This window comes from Rhinolophus ferrumequinum, chromosome 24 (assembly GCF_004115265.2).
Source record: "Rhinolophus ferrumequinum isolate MPI-CBG mRhiFer1 chromosome 24, mRhiFer1_v1.p, whole genome shotgun sequence".
NCBI lineage: Eukaryota > Metazoa > Chordata > Mammalia > Chiroptera > Rhinolophidae > Rhinolophus > Rhinolophus ferrumequinum.
Window position 1 is genome coordinate 4,301,218 of NC_046307.1, and position 11,404 is coordinate 4,312,621.

Genomic DNA, 11,404 nt, shown 5'->3' on the forward strand with positions numbered 1-11,404 from the left:
GAAGAGTTTGAGAAGGGTAGGTATTAAGTCTTTGAATTTTAGTAGAATTCACCAGGGAAGCATTCTGGTCCTGGCCTTTTTGTGTGTGTGTGGGGTGGGGAGGAGATTTTTGATGTCTGTTCCAATTTCCTTACTATAGATCAGTCTATTTTAAGTGTTCCAGTACTTCATGGTTCAGTCTAGAAAGGTTATATATTTCTAAGAGTTTGTCCATTTCTTCTAGATTATTGAATTTGTTGGCATATAGCCTTTCATAGTATTCTTGTATAATCTTTTGTATTTCTGTAGTGTCCGTTGTAACTTCTCCTCTTTCATTTCTGATTTTATTTATTTGAGTCTCTTCTCATTTTTCTTAGTGAGTCTAGCCAGAGGTTTGTCAATTTTATTCACCTTTTCAAGGAAACATCTCTTTGTTTCATTACTTTTTCTATTGTCTTTTCTTCTCTATTTTATTTATTTCCACTCTAATTCTTATTATTTCCTTCCTTCTACTGACTTTGGGTTTTGTTTGTTCTTTTTTTTCTAGTTCTTTAAGGTATAATGTTAGATTGTTTATTTGAGATTTTTCTTGTTTCTTGAGGTATGCTTGTAATGCTACATGCTTCCTTCTTAGTACTGGTTTTGTTGCATCCAAAAAAATTTTGATATGTCATATTTTCATTTTCATTTGTCTCTGTGTATCTCTTGATCTCTTATTTATTCTTTGACCCAATAGTTGTTAAGTAGCATGTTTATATCCACATTATTTGTGGGTTTTTTCCAGCTTTCTTCTTATAGTCAATTTTCAGTATCATACAGTTGTTGGAAAATATGTTTCAGATTATTTCAATCTTCTTAAATTTGTTGAGACTAGTTTTGCACCCCAATATATAGTCTATCTTGGAGAGTGTTCCATGTGCTCTTGAGAAGAATATATATTCTGTTGTTTTGGAATGACAAGTTTTATAAATATTGATCATGTCCATTTGCTTAAATGTGTCATTTAAGGCTGATATTCCTTATTTACTTTCTGTTTGGATGATACCATGTTTCCACGAAAATAAGACCTACCTGGAAAATAAGCCCCTAGCATGATTTTTCAGGATGTTTGTAATATAAAATAAGCCCTATTCTATTTCCCCCAAAATAAGACCGGGTCTTATATTAATTTTTGCTCCAAAAGATGCATTAGGGCTTATTTTATCTTATGAGCATCCTCAAAAATCATGCTAGGGCTTCTTTTCCAGATAGGTCTTACTTTTGGGGAAACATGGTATATCCATTGCTGTCAATGGGGTATTCACATCCCCTACTATAATTATATTTTTGTCAGTTTCTCCCTTTAGTTCTGTTAGTTATTGCTTTATGTATTTTGGGGGATTCCAAGTTGGATGTGCACATATATTAAGTATTATGTCTTCCTGTAAATTGTCCCCTTTTTCATTTTAATAGGTCCATCTTGTCTCTTGCTACTTTTTTATCTTGAAATCTATTTTGTCTGATATAAGAACAGCTACATCCAGTGTTCTCTGGATGTCATTTGTCTTTAATTATAAATCATTTGGTTTGTTTTCTTTTTGATATAGGAATTATGAAGAACACGGTTCTAGATTTTAACAACTGGACATTTTTTTCACCGTGTTTGTTTTTTTAAAAGTTATTGGGGTGACAATTGTTAGTAAAATTACACAGATTTCAGGTGTACAATTCTGTATTACATCATCTATAAATCCCATTGTGTGTTCACCACCCAGAGTCAGTTCTCCTTCCATCACCATATATTTGATCCCCTTACCCTCATCTCCCGCCCCCCAACCCCCGGACCTTCTGTCTTTTTACCTTTTGATTTTTAATTTCTAATTTTTGGCTTTGTGATGAAGGCTGTAAGAGAATATACCCCATGAAACCAATATTTGGGGACTCTATATAAGTTTTTGTTGTAGCCAAGAAAATAACCAATATTTGAAATTCTTCTCTGGACTTAAAAGAAGAATGTGTATTCTCTATTACATAATGAAAATATATGTATTTTAATATGTCTATTTTTTTAAATCAAATTTATCCATCATTTAAACAAAATTTCTGCCATCTATTTTTATTAACTGCTTTATCTATCAAATTCTGGGAAGTGTGTATTAAACTACACCGTTAAGATGTTGATATAGGATTTGAAAAAAATGGCGGCATGAGGTGAGCCTCTGGAAATCTCCCCTGGAATTTACAACAAATTGAACAACTATAACTCCACAAAGGACTCCCTGCACAGCAGACAGGCAAGACCAAGAAGCTCACTACTGAATTCACCTAAAGGTTGGCAAATTGCATGAGCCCGGGAGGAGGGAAGGGAGAAGTGTGGAGATGGGGCCCCGCGGGCACAGGACGCAGACATAGCTCAGTGCTCTGAGCTCGCTGCATCCTGGAACTACTGCAACTGCGGGAGAGGGAAGAACTGGGACTGCTAGGGCTCTGCTTATGGCCCACAGGGCTGAGGAGACAGCATATAACATGGCTGAACCCAATGCTCATGGCAAAGACCTCGGAGCAAAGACTGAGGGAAGAAGGCTGCAAACGGTGGTTTAAGCCCTCACTGCTATGCAGAGAACGGAAGCCTTAGGCACTGAGACTAGCCGCCCCCTCCTTTCCCTCCCAGAGCTTGCCCCGCCCCCACCTGCCCAGTGCTAGAAGCGGAATAGTAGCAGTGTCAGATCAAAAGAACAGAATATTTGCAGTTCTGAGAACTGTGATCCGCAGACACAAATTCACAGCCCAAATAGTTCCGGCAAAGGGGAAGGAGCCGTGGAAGCAGGACTGGCTATATGGTGGTCGCCGTCATTGTTCTGGGCCACCTCTCACAACTCACCCTGCCCCTGTCCCTACCTATCTGGGCGGATCCCTGCAGGAGTAAACAGAACTGCTGAAATACACAGGGTCTGAATCTGGTGCAGGAAGAACTTTGGGACTTCTAAAGCTCTCCGCATCACCACAGGGAAGCAGTACTCTATGATCCAGGCGAACTGTTAACAGAGGAGAAGCCCGCCTTCCAGGGAATCCCCCCATTATGTAAAAAGCTGGAATAGTGCAGAGAAAACAACACTATAGTGTGTGAGAGAAAAACAGGCTGCAGTTGGAGAGAAAATAAAACATTCTACCAACACGTACTGGAAAACAAAAGAAAGACCTCTTCCTGTCAACCTGTTGCAGAACACACTCTTGTAGATGTCTAGGAAAAGAAATAATAAATGAGTAATTGCCATGAATAACCAAGGCAACAAGACAGCTCAGAAAGAAAATGAAAAGTCTCCAGAAAATAAACTTAAAGATATGGAAATATGTGACTTAAATGACAGAGAATTCAAGATTGCAGTTCTGAAAAAACTCAATGAGATGCAAGAAAACACAGAAAGGCAGTTTAATGAACTTAGAGACACAATCAAAGAACAACATGAACATTTTACCAAAGAGATTGAAATTTTAATAAAGAACCAAATAGAATTCCTGGAGATTAAGAACTCAGTAGAAGAAATGAAGAATGAAATAGCGAGCGTAGGTAGTAGAGATGACCAGATGGAGGAAAGAATCAGTGACATCGAAGATAGAAACCTGGAAATGACACAGATGGAAGAAGAAAGAGACTTGAGACTTAAAAGAAATGAAAGAACTCTACAAGAACTTTCTGATTCCCTCAGAAAGAGCAATATAAGAATAATGGGCATACCAGAAGGAGAAGAAAGAGACAAGGGAACAGAGAGTATATTCAAACAAACAGTCGATGAGAACCTCCCAAACTTGTGGAAAGAACTGGATCCTCGAATCCAAGAAGCAAATAGAACACCTAACTACCTTAACCCCAACAGGCCTTCTCCAAGGCACATTGTATTGAAGCTGTCAAAAATCAATGACAAAGAAAGAATCCTCAAGACAGCCAGGGAGAAGAAGACGGTAACCTACAAAGGAAAGCCCATTAGATTATCATCAAATTTTTCAGCAGAAACTCTACAAGCCAGGAAGGAGTGGAACCAAATATTCAAACTATCGAAAGAGTGAAATTATGAGCCAAGAATAATATACCCAGCAAAGATATCCTTTAGATATGAAGGAGGAATAGAGACCTTTCCAGACATACAGAAGCTGAGGGAATTTTCTAATACACGACCTGCACTATAAGAAATACTAAAGGAGACTATTAGACCACCATCAACAGGGACAATTTGCGGCAACTGAAACATAAAAAGGGGGAGAGTAAAGGCCTGAACCGGAATATGGGAATGGAGAAAGTAGGCATGCTGAAGAAAACGGAATACTCTAAATATCAAACTCTGTTTTACATAAACTTAATGGTAACTGCTCAAAAAAAATTCCAGAACTGAAATATATACTGTAATGAAAGAAGGAACAGAGGAAAACATCATAGAATACCACCACACAGAAATAATAGACAACTACAAAAAGGCAAAGAAACAATGGAGACACAGTCTTACCAGAAAACTAAAGAGAAAATGATAGGAAATCCTCACATATCAATAATCACCCTAAATATAAATGGACTGAACTCACCAATAAAAAGGCACAGAGTAGCAGATTGGATCAAAAACTAAACCCAACCATATGGTGTCTCCAAGAGACACATCTCAGCTACAAGGACAAGCATAGACTCGAAGTCACATGGTGGAAATTAACAATCCAAGCAAATGGTATACAGAGAAAATCAGGTTGTACCCATACTGATATCAGATGAAACAGACTTCAGGGTGAAAAAGGTAACAAGACACAAAGATGGACATTTCATAAAGGTAAAGGGGACTATACAACAAGAAGACATAACAGTCATTAATATATATGCCCCCAATGAGGGAGTACCAAAATATACCAAGCAACTACTAATAGAACTAAAGGGAGAAATTGACCAAAACACAATTATAGTAGGGGACCTAAATACATCACTGACAGCTATGGATAGATCATCCAAACAGAAAATAAATAACGAAATAGCAGCCCTAAATGACACATTAGATGAAATGGACATAATTGACATCTATAGAGCACTTCATCCTAAAACATCAGACTATACATTCTTTTCTAGTGTACATGGAACACTCTCAAGGATAGACCATATATTGGAACATAAAATCAGCCTCAGCAAATTTAAGAAGATTGAAATCATACCAAGCATATTCTCTGATCACAAGGCTTTGAAATTGGATACCAACTGCAAAAAGAAAGCAGGAAAACACACAAATACATGGAGATTAAACCACATACTTTTAAAGAACGACAGGGTCAAAGAAAAAATTAGAGGAGAGATCAAAAGAGATACCACCTCACCCCAGTCAAAATGGCTATCATCAATAAATCAACAAACAACAAGTGCTGGCGCGGATGTGGAGAAAAGGGAACGCTTGTGCACTGTTGGTGGATTGCAGACTGGTGCAGCCGCTATGGAAAACAGTATGGAGGTATCTCAAAATTCTGAAAAATGGAACTACCTTATGATCCAGTAATTCCACTCCTAGGTATCTATCCGGAGAAATCCAAAACTTCAATTCAAAAATCTTTATGCACTCCTATGTTTATTGCAGCACTATACAAAATAGCTAAGACATGGAAACACCAAAATGCCCATCGGTAGATGACTGGATTAAGAAACAGTGGTACATTTATACAATGGAGTATTATGCAGCCATAAAGAAGAAAGAAATCTTACCATTTGCAACAACATGGATGGATCTAGAGAACATTATGTTAAGTGAAATAAGTCAGACTGAGAAAGATAAGTACCATATGATCTCACTTATTTGCGGATTCTAAGAAAAGAATAAGTGAATGAACTAATCAGAAACAGTTTGGGAGACAATGAGGAAAAACTGAGGGTTGCTAGATGGGCGGGAGGGGTGGGGGGTGGGGGGGGAGGGTGAGGGGATTGGAGGGCAGTCGGTGACCACAGGATGGCCACGGGGTTTGAAAATTAATCTGGGGAACGTAATTTGGTGGTTACCAGAGCGTAAGGGGGGTTGGGGGGGATGAGGGTGAGGGGGATCAAATGTATGGTGATGAAGGGGAGCTGACTCTGGGTGGTGAACACACAGTGTGATTTATGATGATGTGATACAGAATTGCACACCTGAAATCTAGTAATCTTACTAACAATTGTCACCCCAATAAATTAAAAATAAATTAAAAAAAAAATACATAGGAAACAAATGAGAATGAAAATACATCCTACCAAAATTTTTGGGATGCAGCAAAAAGCAGTTTTAAGAGAGAAATTTATATCATTACAGCCTATCTCAAAAACAAGAAAAATCCAAAATAAATAACCTCATGTTATACCTTAAAGAACTAGAAAAAGAATAACAAGTGAAAGCCAAGGTCAGCAGAAGAAAGGAAATAACAAAAATCAGAGCAGAACTAAATGAAATAGAGAACAAAAAGGACAATAGAAAAACTTAATGTGACAAAGATTCTGGTTCTTTGAAAAGATTAAAAAAATTGACAAAACCCTTGGCTAGACTCACTAAGATAAAAAGAGAGAAGACACTAACAAAATCAGAAATGAAAAAGAGGAAGTTATCACGGAAACCACAGAAATACAAAGAATCATCCAAGAATACTATGAAGGACTATATGCCACCAAATTCAATAACCTAGAAGAAATGGACAAGTTCTTAGAAACATATAGCCTTCCAAGGATGAACCATGAAGAACTGGAAAATCTAAACAGACCGATCACCAGTAACGAAATTGAATCAGTCATCCAAAACCTTCCCAAAAGCAAAAGTCCGGGACCAGATGTCTTCACTAGTGAATTCTACCCAACCTTCAAAGAGGATCTAATACCAATCCTGCTCAAACTCTTCCAAACAATTGAAGAGGAGACAGTACTCCCTAACTCATTTTATGAGGCCAACATGACCCTGATACCAAACCTGGTAAGGACAACACAAAAAAAGAAAACTACAGACCAATATCTCTGATGAATACAGATGCAAAAATCCTAAACAAAATTCTAGCAAATCGAATACAACAATACATTAAAAAGATTATTCATCACGACCAAGTGGGGTTCATCCCCGGGGCACAAGGATGGTTCAACATCTGCAAATCCATCAATGTGATACATCACATAAACAAAATAAAGGACAAAAATCATATGATTATATCAATTGATACAGAAAAAGCATTTGACAAGATACAACATCCATTTATGATTAAAACACTTAATCAAATAGGTATAGAAGGAAAATACCTTAACATAATAAAGGCCATATATGACAAGCCCTCAGCTAATCTCATAATTAATGGTGAAAAACTGAAGCCCTTTGCTCTACGTTCAGGAACATGACAGGGCTGTCCCCTATCACCTCTGCTTTTCAACACAGTGTTGGAAGTCCTTGTCAGAGCAATCAGGCAAGAGAAAGAAATAAAAGGCATCCAAATTGGGAATGAAGAAGTTAAATTATCACTTTTTGCAGATGACATGATGCTATATATAGAAAACCCTAAAGACTCCACCAAAAAGCTATTAGAAATAATCAACCAATACAGTAAAGTTGCTGGCTACAAAAATCAACGTACAAAAGTCCATTGCATGCCTATATACTAACAATGAAATCTCAGAAAAAGAAATACAAAAAACATTCCTTTTGCAATTACAGCAAAAATAATAAAATACCTAGGAATAAACTTAGCCAAGGATGTGAAGGACCTATATGCTGAAAACTATAAACATTTTTGAAAGAAACTGAAGAAGACACAAAGAGATGGAAAGACATTCCATGCTCATGGATTGGAAGAATCAACATAGTTAAAATGGCCATATTACCCAAAGCAATATACAGATTAATGCAATCCCCATCAAAATCCCAATGGCATTTTTTAAAGAAATAGAATAAAAAATCATCAGATTTGTTTGGAACCACAAAAGACCCCGACTAGCCAAAGCAATCTTAAGGAAAAAGAACAATACTGGAGGTATCACACTTCCTGACTTTAGCTTGTACTACAGGGCCACAATAATCAAAACAGCATGGTATTGGCAGAAAAACAGACACGTAGACCAATGGAATAGAATTGAGAACCAGAAATAAAACCACATAAATATGGACAGATAATTTTTGACAAAGAAGCTAAAAATATACAATGGAGGAAAGACAGCCTCTTCAATAAATGGTGCCAGGAGAATTGGAAAGCCATGTGCAAAGAATGAAACTGGACTGCTATCTGTCACCATGTACCAAAATTAATTCAAAATGGATCAAAGACTTAAGCATAAGACCTGACACAATAACTGCATAGAAGAAAATATAGGCACTAAACTTATGGACTTTGGTTTCAAAGAGCATTTCATGAATTTGACTCCAAAGGCAAGGAAGTAAGTAAAAGCTAAAATAAACGAATGGGACTATATGAAACTTAAAACCTTCTGCACAGCAAAAGAATCCATCGACAAAATAAAGAGGCAACCAACTGAATGGGAGAAGATTTTGCAAACAGTGCCTCCGATAAGGGGCTAATATCCAAAATATACAAGGAACTCATGAAACTCAACAACAAAAAAGCAAACAGCCCAATTGAAAAATGGGCAGAGGACCTGAAGAGACATTTCTCCAAAGAGGACATACAAATGGCAAACAGACATATGAAAAAATGCTCAACATCACTAATCATCAGAGAAATGCAAATAAAAACCACAATGAGATATCACCTCGCCCCAGTCAGAATGGCTATCATCAACAGGACAAATACTAACAAGTGTTGGAAAGGCTGTGGAGAAAAAGGAACCCTCATACAATGTTGGTGGGAATGCAGACTGGTGCAGCCGCTATGGAAGGCAGTGTGGAGGTTCCTCAAAAAATTACGAATAGAATTACCGTATGACCCAGCAATCCCTCTCCTGGGTATCTACCCAAAAAATCTGAAAACATCTATACATAAAGACATGTGTGCTCCAATGTTCGTTGCAGCTTTATTTACGGTGGCCAAGACATGGAAACAACCAAAATGTCCTTCGATAGATGAATGGATAAAGAAGTTATGGTATATATACACAATGGAATACTATTCGGCGGTAAGAAAAGATGATATAGGAACATTGGTGACAACGTGGATGGATCTTGAGAGTATAATGCTAAGCGAAATAAGTCAGACAGATAAAGCAGAGAAGAGAGCCATATGATTTCACTGATATGTGGTATATAAACCGAAAACAACAAAAGAACAAGACAAACAAATGAGAAACAAAAACTCATAGACACAGACAATAGTTTAGCGGTTACCAGAAGGTAAAGGGGGGGGGGGGGTGGGAGATGAGGGTAAGGGGGATCAAATATATGGTGATGGAAGGAGAACGGACTCTGGGTGGTGAACACACAATGGGATTTACAGATGATGTAATACAGAATTGTACACCTGAAATCTATGTAATTTCACTAACAATTGTCACCCCAATAAATTAAAAAAAAAGAGGAGGTCTTAGAGAAATTACAAAAGATTTTGAACTGAACATAAAAATTTGTGAGATACCACTAAAGCAAGCTTTAGAGGGAAATTTATAGCATCAAATGCCTACATCAGAAAAAAAAAAAGTTTCAAACCAATAATCTAAGCTTTCATGTTAATAAAATAACATGAAATATACCCAAAACAAGGAGAAGAATACAATAAAGACAGAAATTAATGAAATTGAAAACAAAATACAACAGAGACTATCGATGTAATCAAAATCTGGTTCTTTGAAAAGGTGAAAAAATAATGGATACAGCTTTAGTAAAATTGACAAAGAAAAAGAAAAAAGGAAAGATATGAATTAGTATTTAAGTAAGGTACCCACTAAAGACATAGTGAAAATGCTAGCCTCTCAGAAGTTTATAGTCAAAAGCCACAGATTACCTTGTTCAAGAAAAAATTTATTTGGAAGTCTTCTCTTGCAGTCTCAAAAGTAGGTGAAGGATTAGAACAACTGTCCTAGGATTCAACTATAAAAGACCTTCCTTGTTTCCAAGTTTGATGCTCCCCGAGTTCCCTGGTAAGTAGGCAAGGATTGAATGCATTTGTATAGGAGCTCTAGGACCCAAGAGGGAAAGTGTAGGCCAGCGCCACCATTTAAGGTTAGGTGGATTGTGCCCTTCATAAGGTACCATCTGGAGATGTGGTAGATTGGAGCCGAAACCCAACACATGTTCACTCAGGCTTCCCTGGGCTATCTACAGGCAGAGCAAGGACTTATCCCTAACTCTCAAAAGGTTGTCACTTAATCACCAAGCCAATGAGGAAATGCCTTTGTAAATGAACACCAATGCAGCACATCAGCCAGGGGAGGCTTTGCCAGCCACACAGATTATTATGTCAAGGGACTAAGAGTCATGGCAAAGCCGCAGCTGGGTTGTTACCCTGCCAGAACCAGGCACGTTGACACAGGTGGTAAGATTTGATAAACTGCGGCTGAGTGTGCAGCTGTGAAGTAGGAGTACAGTATCGTCTGTGTCGAAGTACAGGTCCTGCTATAGGTAGGCAGTGACTTAGACCTGACATGTCGAAGAGTGTCCCTCAGAACTTAGAAGACTGCACTGGAACAGAAGGGCAGTACGGAAGCAACAAGAAACACAGACGTGAACTACTGAGAGTCCAGCTCCTTACGGCATAGAAGAAAACTGGGAACCACACTCCTGGAACTGGGTAACCTCTCAGAAGTCTGGAAGGACGTGAAAGTGGACTAGAAGTGTGAAGTCAATGTACTTACAGATAACAATAGAAAGAATAAAGAAAAATGACATATTTGCACCCAAGAACTTACATGGTACAACCGCCATTGTCTCTCTGAATTTATAGGAGGTCAGACAATTAAGTTCGCCAACTTGTTCCAACAATGGTGCTAACCTTTTTTGACATCAGAGGGATTATTCATGATGAATTTGTACAAACTGGACAGACAGTTAACCAAGTTTACTTGGAAGTGCTGAAAAGTCTGCGTGAAAGAGACGACCTGAACTTTTCATCAACAATTCATGGCTCTTGCATCATGACAATGCACCAGCTCGCATGGCACTGTCTATGAGGGAGTTTTTAGCCAGTAAACAAATAACTGTATTGGAACACCCTCCCTACTCACCTGATCTGGCCCTCAGTGACTTCTTTCTTTACCCAAAGATAAAGGAAATATTGAAAGGAAGGCATTTTGATGACATTCAGGACATCAAGGGTAATATGATGACAGCTCTGATGGCCATTCCAGAAAAAGAGTTCCAAAATTGCTTTGAAGGGTGGACTAGGCACTGGCATCGGTGCATAGCTTCCCAAGGGGAGTGCTTCGAAGGTGACCGTAGTGATATTCAGCAATGAGGTATGGAGCACTTTTTCTACGATGAGTTCGCGAACTTGTCAGAACTCATCCTACTATACTAGCAATTGGTACTGTTTCAGCCACACTGGC